This window comes from Oreochromis niloticus, linkage group LG14 (genome assembly GCF_001858045.2).
Source record: "Oreochromis niloticus isolate F11D_XX linkage group LG14, O_niloticus_UMD_NMBU, whole genome shotgun sequence".
NCBI lineage: Eukaryota > Metazoa > Chordata > Actinopteri > Cichliformes > Cichlidae > Oreochromis > Oreochromis niloticus.
The window spans coordinates 33,752,621-33,762,356 of NC_031979.2; the positions used below are offsets into that span (position 1 = coordinate 33,752,621).

Below are 9,736 nucleotides of genomic sequence, written 5' to 3' on the forward strand. Positions count from 1 at the left end.
ATTAGGTCAAATGTTGTAATACCTGTTTGGCAATGAAATGAGAAATAGGTGTACTAAGGTGAACAGGAAGGTCACATGGCTCACCTGTGCTCTAATGCGGTGCTCCTGCAAACTCTCTGTCAAAAATAAACTAACTAGCAATGAGTATAAACTACATAGATCTAGTACTAATCACAAATCTAACAAACAAGTAACAAATACAAAGGTTATCTAATAGATGACAGTTGAAATTTTGCTGTATTGCATAGCTCATGTATGAATCCTGCTTTGCCTGTACTCTTTATTCCTTACGTATATCTGGATGCAGTGGATTCAAGGTAAAGATAATACATAACCTGCAAAAGCATTACAGCTTCATGCATACCCTTGCTTTTCTAAGACATCAAAAAAGATCTTTAAAACAACATTTTAACTGTAACAAATAGCAGTTAGAATAGATTAGAATAGAATAGAATTCAACTTTATTGTCATTGCACATGCACAGGTACAGGGCAACGAAATGCAGTTTGCATCCATCCAGAAGTGCTTTAGTGATATAGATATATTACAATATATATTAGCAATAATATAGATATTCAAGTATATTACAGAAATAGGTCTATTGTGGTATGTTATAATGTACACGGTATGAAGTATGTTGTGAATATTCTATAACTATAGGTATGTACAGGCTGTAGTGAGTACAAGCTATGTACAGGATATGAACAGGATATAAATATGAAAAACTATACAGAGTATGAAATAAATAGCTTTACAGAAATATGAGATATACAGTTATACAGAAATGGGAACTATGCAAGTTGTAAACAGTTGTAAGGTTAAAAATTATTGTATGTACAGAACGATTATTTACACAGAGCTATACAGTAGTGCAGTTAAGATAAGTGAGGGTGTGGATAATTTCTACAGAGGCTGTCAGATGTCAGGAGGCAGAGTTCAGGAGTCTGACAGCTGTGGGGAAGAAGCTGTTCCGGTACCTGGTGGTCTTAGTCCGGAGGCTCCTGTAGCGCCTCCCAGAGGGCAGGAGGGTGAAGAGTCTATGTGATGGGTGACTGGGGTCTCTGATGATTTTCCCAGCCCTTTTCAGACACCGCTTCCTGTAGATGTCCTTTATGGCAGGAAGTGGTGCTCCGGCGATGCGCTGGGCAGTTTTCACGACCCTCTGCAACGCCTTCCGGTCCGAGGCAGAGCAGTTCCCGTACCAGACTGTTATACAGTTGGTCAGGATGCTCTCGATGGTGCAGTGATAGAAGTTCACCAGGATGTCTGAGGAAAGGTGGTTCTTCCTCAGAGTCCTCAAGAAGAAGAGGCGCTGGTGAGCCTTCTTGACCAGCTTGGAGCAGTTGGTCGTCCAGGTGAGATCCTCGGAGATGTGGACTCCCAGGAACTTGAAGCTGCTCACACGCTCCACAGCCGTCCCCTTAATGTGGATGGGTGGATGTGGGTCAGCATTCCTCCTGTAGTCCACGATGAGCTCCTTGGTCTTCTCGGTGTTAAGCAGCAGGTTGTTTGTGTCGCACCACTCAGCCAGACGATCCACCTCCTCCCTCTAGGCGGCCTCGTTGTTGTCACTGATGAGGCCAATCACCGTGGTGTCATCTGCAAACTTAATGATGGTGTTGGAACCATCAGCAGGTCTGCAGTCGTGGGTGAAGAGGGAGTAGAGGAAAGGGCTCATCACACAGCCTTGTGGTACACCGGTGTTCATTGTGATGGTAGATGAGCAGTGGTTATTCAGCCGGACATGTTGGGGGCGGTTGGTCAGGAAGTCCAGTAACCATTTGCAGATGAGGGAACTGATGCCCAGGTCTGTCAGTTTCCTGATGAGTTGTGAGGGGTGGATTGTATTGAACGCTGAACTGAAGTCTATAAACAGCATTCTGGCGTAGGTGTTGTTGTTGTCCAGGTGTGAGAGGACAGAGTGCAGTGCGATGGAGACTGCATCCTCTGTGCTCCTGTTCTGGCGGTATGCAAATTGGTGGGGGTCCAGGGTGGGGGGGAGACAGGATTTGAAGTGTGCTAAGACCAGCTGCTCTAAGCACTTAGTGATGATGGGGGTGAGTGCTACTGGGCGGTAGTCATTGAGGCAAGATGGGTTGGAGTTTTTGGGTATCGGGACGATGGAGGTGGATTTAAAGCAGGCCGGTACCACAGCGTGGGCCAAGGACAGGTTGAATATGTCTGTCAGGACTCCTGCAAGCTCCCCAGAACACGCTCTGAGAACACGACCGGGGATGCCATCAGGACCTGCAGCCTTGTGGACATTGATCCTGCTCAGCACCGCTCCTACATCGGTGGGGGAGAGAGTCAGAGGTTGGTGGTCTGGCGTCACATCTGCTTTGGTTGTGGTTGTGGGGTTCCCTCGCTCAAAACGAGCGTAAAAGTTGTTGAGCTCGTTGAGGAAGGAGACCTCAGAGGATGCGGGGGAGGGTTTGGTGGTCCTGTAGTCTGTGATGGTCTGGAGTCCTTGCCACATGCGTCGGGGGTTGGAGTTGGAGAAGTGTTCTTCTACCTTCTTTTTGTAATGGTGTTTGGCTTTTTTGATGCCCTTCTTTAGATTAGCCCTGGCTGTACTGTAGGCGTGTGCATCTCCTGACCTAAAGGCGGTGTTGCGGGCCTTCAGGAGGAGACGAACATCCCAGTTAATTGTTGCACCAGAATGGATCAATATATTCATTGTAACCACACTATTACAACACCAACAGTCACAATATCAATAAATGTTAATGATTGAGGAGCTTTAAAAAGGTTACACTGAGTGACCTATGTGCCAGACAGCCAGTGGATGTCCAAGTAAACACATAGGCAACATTATGTTATGTCAGACAAAGCTAAAGACTATACTGTAAATACTGACAGCATTTAAAAGTACTGACATGGTAGACCTAAAGTTAATAATTTGAAAACCCAATATGATTGTTGGGTTTTTCTCTGTAGATATTATTGTTGGGTCTGCCTTAAAATATAAAGCGCCTTGAGGTGACTGTTGTTGTGATTTGGGGCTGTATAAATAAAATTGAATTGAATTGAAAATGGTCAAAGCACACCATCAGAGCAGCCTGTTATTACTACTTGTAGAGTGCTCTGATAGAATCCCCATTAACTTAAGAAAAAATAGTCGTCCTCTAGTATAGAATTGAAGGATATCTGTCCTCTTCCAGAAGCACATTGCTTTATTCTTTGACGTCAACCTTCATGTCTGCTTCTTTTTGCATTGTCATCATGCTGCTGAAGCACCATATCTGCATTTAAGGGCTTTATGTTAATATACAACCGTGTTCTATCAATAATTACAAATGTCATGCTCATTGTTTGCTGCATGACATGACTAGTGGGTTTAATTTTTTCAAAATAAATGATGTAAAACCTAAAAAAAATATATTCTCTCTGTTTATGGTGTTGAAATTAATAATTAAAAAAAAAGTCCATTTACTAATTTCAGGTAACTTGTTGCTGCTTTCTAAATTGATACATAGTTCAAAATTTGGTATAGACACATTACGAGGGATTTCTTGACTCGGTTCAAAATGGAACCAAACCAAATGCAAAAGCAATACAAATACTATGTGTTGCACTTATAAGTTAACTAATAGCTAGTACAAATTACTTTAAGTCTGTCAACAAAGCATAAAGGTTTTTATGTAAATACCTAGTCTTGAATATCAAATTGTAATCACTGTTTAAACTTTACAAAACTATGTTTGTCCTTAGTGCTGAGCAGGTAACCCCAGTTTCATATGAAGAAGAAAATAAACAATCCAAATAAAGTCTGACAAAGATTTGATAATGAATAACTTTGTGAAATGTTCCTTTCAAATTTAGATCATGAGTATTTGCTACTTCACTTGCCTTCACTGTAAATATATTTTATGTTTCTACAAGTGAAGCACAATATTGGATTGCTTGGATTCATTTCACAGAGTTGATTGGTTTTGTAAGAGAGCAGATTTGTATTAGAAACTGAACCTATTTTATAATATTTACCTATGCTGTTACAGACAACATATAACTCTTCAAACAGGTGTCAGAGCAGTTTGTGGGTCAAATCTTGATTCCAGTAGAGGGCAGTGTAGACTGTCAAATGAGCAATATCTTTGGCTATTTTTCTGTGTTCATGTGAGATTTTGTTATCAGTTGTCCTTATCAACAAGGTCTGGTTATATTTTGTGTTGGTTGACATCATTATCAAGTTTGTAGTGTTGTGCAGCACATTTGCAATATTTCAAAATGTTTTTAAGGACACTTTCCAACAATTTTGTATTTAAATCTAGCAACGATTTAAATAAATAACTTTCTGACAACAGATTCTTGCTCAGCTTGTCATTGTTTGATGTTTTAGCATGAACATGCACAAATGACCATTTTCAATAAAAATGAACTTTGGTTTAATAGTAATAAAAATTTTAATAGTGTGCAAAAAACAACAGTTTTTTTTCACTATCTGGCACCTATGTAGTAAAGTAATTTCAGCAAAACGAGCATCCTGAAGTTACACAGGATGTCATATGCTCCTAGTTTTACAAATTCAATGAAATCATTGAATTTTAAAACTCAAGGAAAGTGTTGTAAAGACCCACCTTTTAGCACATCCCAGCACACCCACTCCCTTCACCAGATGCACCTTGTTTAGTTCTCTCACCTTTGATTGGGTGTGGTGCTTGTCCTTAATTGCACTCACCTGTCACACGTTATATAAGGACTGCATTCACTTTTGGCTCCCTCTTTCTTCACTCCCACACGGGGCGGCAGCAGAGTTGAGGTTCTGTTTGGGTTTTTGATTTTATGTGTTGTTTAGGGTAATGAGTAACTTAAATCTGTTTTCTTTCAGCATTGGCAGTCCATCTGTGTCTTTCCTTTGTTGATTTTGAGAATAAAAGGAGAACCCTGTGAATGATTGATGACTGCTTATTCTCATTCTAATCGAATGAGCCCATGATGATGACTACTTAAACCCTGAGCCTTCCTTCCTTCATAACAGAAAGCTTGGGATGAGCAATGCTTTACATGTTTTGACTTTATTATTCAAATCAAATGTTGCAACAGCTTTTTTGTCAATGAGCATGATTAATGAGGTAAAAGTGTGCTAAGGTGCACAAGACTAAAACATCACATTGGTCATGTGCTTCCAACCAGCCAAACCCCTGTTAAATATAAACTAGCTACAGGAGCCAATCACAGAGAGAAAGTAGGTATATAAGGAAGGACAAAAATACAAAAATGATACAACATTATGGAGTTTTCTGCCACAGTGATCTTGGCAGGGCTAATCTTAGCTCTGCTGTGGCTGTTTAGTGTAAAAAGAAGGAAGTATCGCCTGCCTCCAGGACCTGCTCCACTTCCTCTTCTAGGAAACCTGCCACAAATAGACAAAAATGCACCTTTTAAAAGCATTCTTAAGGTGAGTTAGGAAATGCATTTTTTTTTTTTTTTTTTTAGCATTTTTTATATTATTAAATTCTGTATTTTTGGCATGTTCAGTAATTTATGAATAAACAAGAGCACCCTCCATTACTGTTCTGGATTTTTATCTTAGCTGCATGCTGACTTTGCATGAATACAAACAAGGTTTTTTGCTTTGTTTTAGTTCAGTGAAAACTATGGTCCTGTGATGACACTGTACATGGGCAGGCAGCGGACAGTGGTTCTGGTGGGGTATGATGCTGTGAAAGAAGCCTTGGTGGATCAGGCAGATGACTTCACAGGCAGAATGCCCGTGCCATTTCTGTTAAAAGCTACCAAAGGCTATGGTAACAAGACACCATATATCTGTTTTCAAGACAAGTTATTTCTTTGGCAGGACTCCAAGTCAACTTTACATGAAAATAAAGAAATTTCACAAAATAGTTTGTGTGAAGTTTTTCCTAATCTTGACATTGCATGTTCTCAGGTTTAGGAATCAGTAATGGGGAGCGCTGGCGCCAAATGCGACGCTTCACACTTACAACCCTGAGAGACTTTGGGATGGGACGCAAGGGGATGGAAGAATGGATCCAAGAAGTCAGCGAACACTTGATGGCTCACATACGTACATTTAAAGGTGCGTTTTCAACATGTTGAGGGTGGATTTGAAAAAGGACTGTTGCACAATATCTCAAGTTTTCTTTTCCCCTCAATCACTGCTCGAGTCTCTCTTTTTTTGAGTACAGTAGCTTGAATATGACCCAAAAAAGTTCAATTCAATATTTACCTGAGAAGTTACTGTCACTTTGGAAAAAGGGAAACATAATAACAAGAACATTTCTTGGAAACACTACAAAACTCTTCATTTGTGCCTCCACAGGAAATAGGCTGTAGTAAGAGAGGTCAGGGAAACAAAATAAATATGTAACAAAATGCACCAAACACGCATTAACATATGAAGACTAAAACTATCAGATTTTGTAATTCATATAAAAATCCTGTTTTGTCTGAACTCTTTATTCTTTGCACAGAAAACATACAGTATCGCATAACTTGCTAAAACACTAAAGTATCATTTATAACGTCAGCTTGCTGTGACATGACTGATGCACTTGGAAAGGATTGAATTATCCATGCTGATTTACAGTTATATACTTTAATAATTAAATGATTTACATGAAATTGTCAAATCCTCCTGAGAACTGAGGAAAAATGGATCTTTCAGTGAAACTTTTTTGGCCTATATAACAGAGAGTAAGTAGGTGTGAACACACAGATAATTTTGTGCCATGCCTAAGAACTATGCTGCTGTTAATGCTTAAAGTGGAATTGCACTATAACGGAGTAATACTGCTCCCTGGTCAGTCTGGGCGTTTATGTGAAGAGTTTGAAGCTTCAGAGTCCTCTCACAGTACAAACAAATGTGTGTCAGTGTATTTGTTAATCCTAAGCTGGCTGTGTGTGTGTGTGTGTGTGTGTGTGTCTGCCTCCTTGTGTTAGCTTTGTGTTAACCTTATGACTACCGGGGTACATGCTAGAAACAAACAATCCAAAAAATACTTAAGTATTTACTCCATAGCAGACAGTGAAGTACAACAAAGTATTTGGCAGGTAGATTCTAACGAAGCAACATAGAAGGGTGGAAATTCAGCATTGGCAGGAAATAACACAATACCTATGGGCCTCGATGCTGGTGGTAATAATAACACAGCTGGAGACTTGGATGAGCAACAGTGATAAAATGGACATGGCTGAGGGGGAATTCGAAAGGTAAAATGACAGAAACACACTGAGATTTAAAGCACATTGAGTAGGGACTTTTTATTAGAAATGTATAGAAAATCAAATAAAATTATCGAATCAGCGTGATGATGAAAGAATTCGATTTAAAAACAGGACAGCAGAAGTGAGGAAAAAAAGAATTGCAGTCCAAAAGCCCAAAAATCCAGACACATGACTTCATTATTGAACTTCATGTTATCATCATATGATAATTAGCCTTAGTTGACTTCAATTAAGGTGAATATTTTTTGTTTATCATAATGCTCTCTTATGTTGATTGTTGAATGTTTCTCATTGTCAAATCTTTCTTCAAAGAGAAACTTTAAGCTAAATGAGATGATTTATTTAAATAAAGATTTGACATATTTGTATTTGTAATTTGTAACTTTCCAACTGTCTTTTTCCTTTTTTCTCCAGGTAAACCATTTGACCCTCAATTTTTGTTAAGCAGCACCGTTTCTAATGTGATCTGCTGCCTGGTTTTTGGGGAACGCTTCAGTTTTGAAGACAAGCAGTTCCTGCACCTTCTGACCATCATGTCTAAGGTCACAAGGTTCAACAGTAGTCCTCTTGGTCAGGTCAGTGGGCATGATTTAAAAAAAAAAAAAAAAAAAAGACATCAAAAAAATAGAACAAACATACTGATTGAATAGTTCTGGCTTATTACCTCCAAACCAACAAAGCTGAAGTGGGTTGTCCAAAAAAGTGATACACAATAAAATTGATTGCATGTTTAAACAAATAAAGCTGCTGTGTTTTTCCCCTGAAGATGTACAACATCTTTCCCTGGCTCATGGACCATCTTCTGGGCTACCACCAAACTATTTTTGGGTAGTAAAGGAGGCCAGAGATTTTATCGAGAGGAAAATCCAAGAGCACAAAGAGACCCTGGACCCCAGCTCCCCCAGAGGCTACATTGACTGCTTCCTCATCAGAATTAATCAGGTTGGAAAGAACTTAAGGATCTGTTGTTTTGTCAAGGATACTTAGGACTGTGTCCTTCTTTTTGAGTAGAGATGATGCATTCAAAAATGTATTATTTATTCAAACTATATTTCAAGTGGGTCTGTTGCCTGCTGCTGAAAAGGCATTTAAGTATTTCAAATTTTTGTTTAGTCAACAATATTCCTAATTTGTCTCCTTAGGAAAAGAACAATCCCTCAAGTGAGTTCAACTACGACAACTTGATTTCTACTGTACTGAATTTGTTTGTTGCTGGAACAGAGACCACCAGCTACACCCTGAGACATGCTCTCACTGTGCTGATTAAATACCCCAAAATACAGGGTAGGTGTACACAAAAAAGTGTTACCAACTTACTTTTAGCACTAAGTGGAGATATTTATCTGAATTTCAGGAGCGGGAACACACCTCATTCACTCCCCTTCTGGCCCTCAGTCTATATATGCCCCCTTCACTAATACCTGCTGTCCTCATTTTCATGCCCCCCTCCCCCCTTTTTCTTTTCTTTTCATTCACTTCTCGTTACTACATGGGGATCTGTTCAGGACAGCCAGTCACCTTTGAACCCTTCCCCAAACTGCAGCACCAATTCACGGCCCCTCATCCATCATCGTTCATCGTAACTGAGGATGTGGTCTCAGCTAGTGAAATACATTATAGTTAGGAATAAGTCTGTTTGTGGATCTAAAACTTGGCAGTCATTACAAACAGATCAGATCGGTTATAGTTTTTGTTTTGCTTTGTCCAGAGAAAATGCAGCAATTACACTGTAATGGGAAAAGATCGTTGTCCCAGGATGGACGACAGGAAGTCCCTCCCATTTTCAGATGCTGTCATCCATGAGGTGCAGCGTTTTCTTGACATTGTCCCCTTCAGCGTACCTCACTACACACTGAATGACATATCCTTCAGGGGTTATACAATCCCAAGGTATTCTTAATTCCAAGACATATGTATTACAGTCTGTATTAAGTCCATTGTGCATCATGTCAGGGGTTAATGTCAAAAGCAATAAAATCATCAATAGACTAACAACATATTTGTTCTGAACAGGACACTGTAATTATTCCTCTCTTGCACTCTGTGCTGAAAGAGGAAAAGCAATGGGCCACTCCCAGGTTCTTCAATCCCCAGCACTTCCTGGACCATAACGGCAACTTCAAGAAAAATCCTGCATTCATGCCATTCTCTGCAGGTACATGAAGTCCTGACACAGTTGATTAATTATACAATTTTCATGAATGTTGACGCTATTTTGTGCCAACATGCAATTGTTGTAATAAGCAATTATAACAGTTCAGTTTAACTTGATTTATATTACATGAAATCACTACAACAATTGCCTCAAGGCACTTATTATTGAGCCAGAAATCCTACAATAATAAGAACAAGCAATTTTGTTTACGATAGATTGATTTGTGATTGTGTGTCTTTACAGGGAAGAGAGCGTGTGTTGGCGAGTCTCTTGCTCGTATGGAGCTTTTTATCTTCTTAGTCTCACTGCTGCAGGATTTCAGCTTTTCCTGTGAAGGAGGCCCTGACAGTGTAGACCTCGATCCAGAGTACAGCAGCTTTGCCAATTTACCTCGAA

General features: G+C 39.7%; 1 pseudogene; it reads left to right on the plus strand.

Moving 5' to 3' along the window:
• Positions 1–5,179: 5,179 nt before the first annotated feature.
• LOC102083299 (cytochrome P450 2G1-like) lies at positions 5,180–9,341 on the plus strand (annotated as a pseudogene).
• The last annotated feature ends 395 nt before the right edge of the window (positions 9,342–9,736 follow it).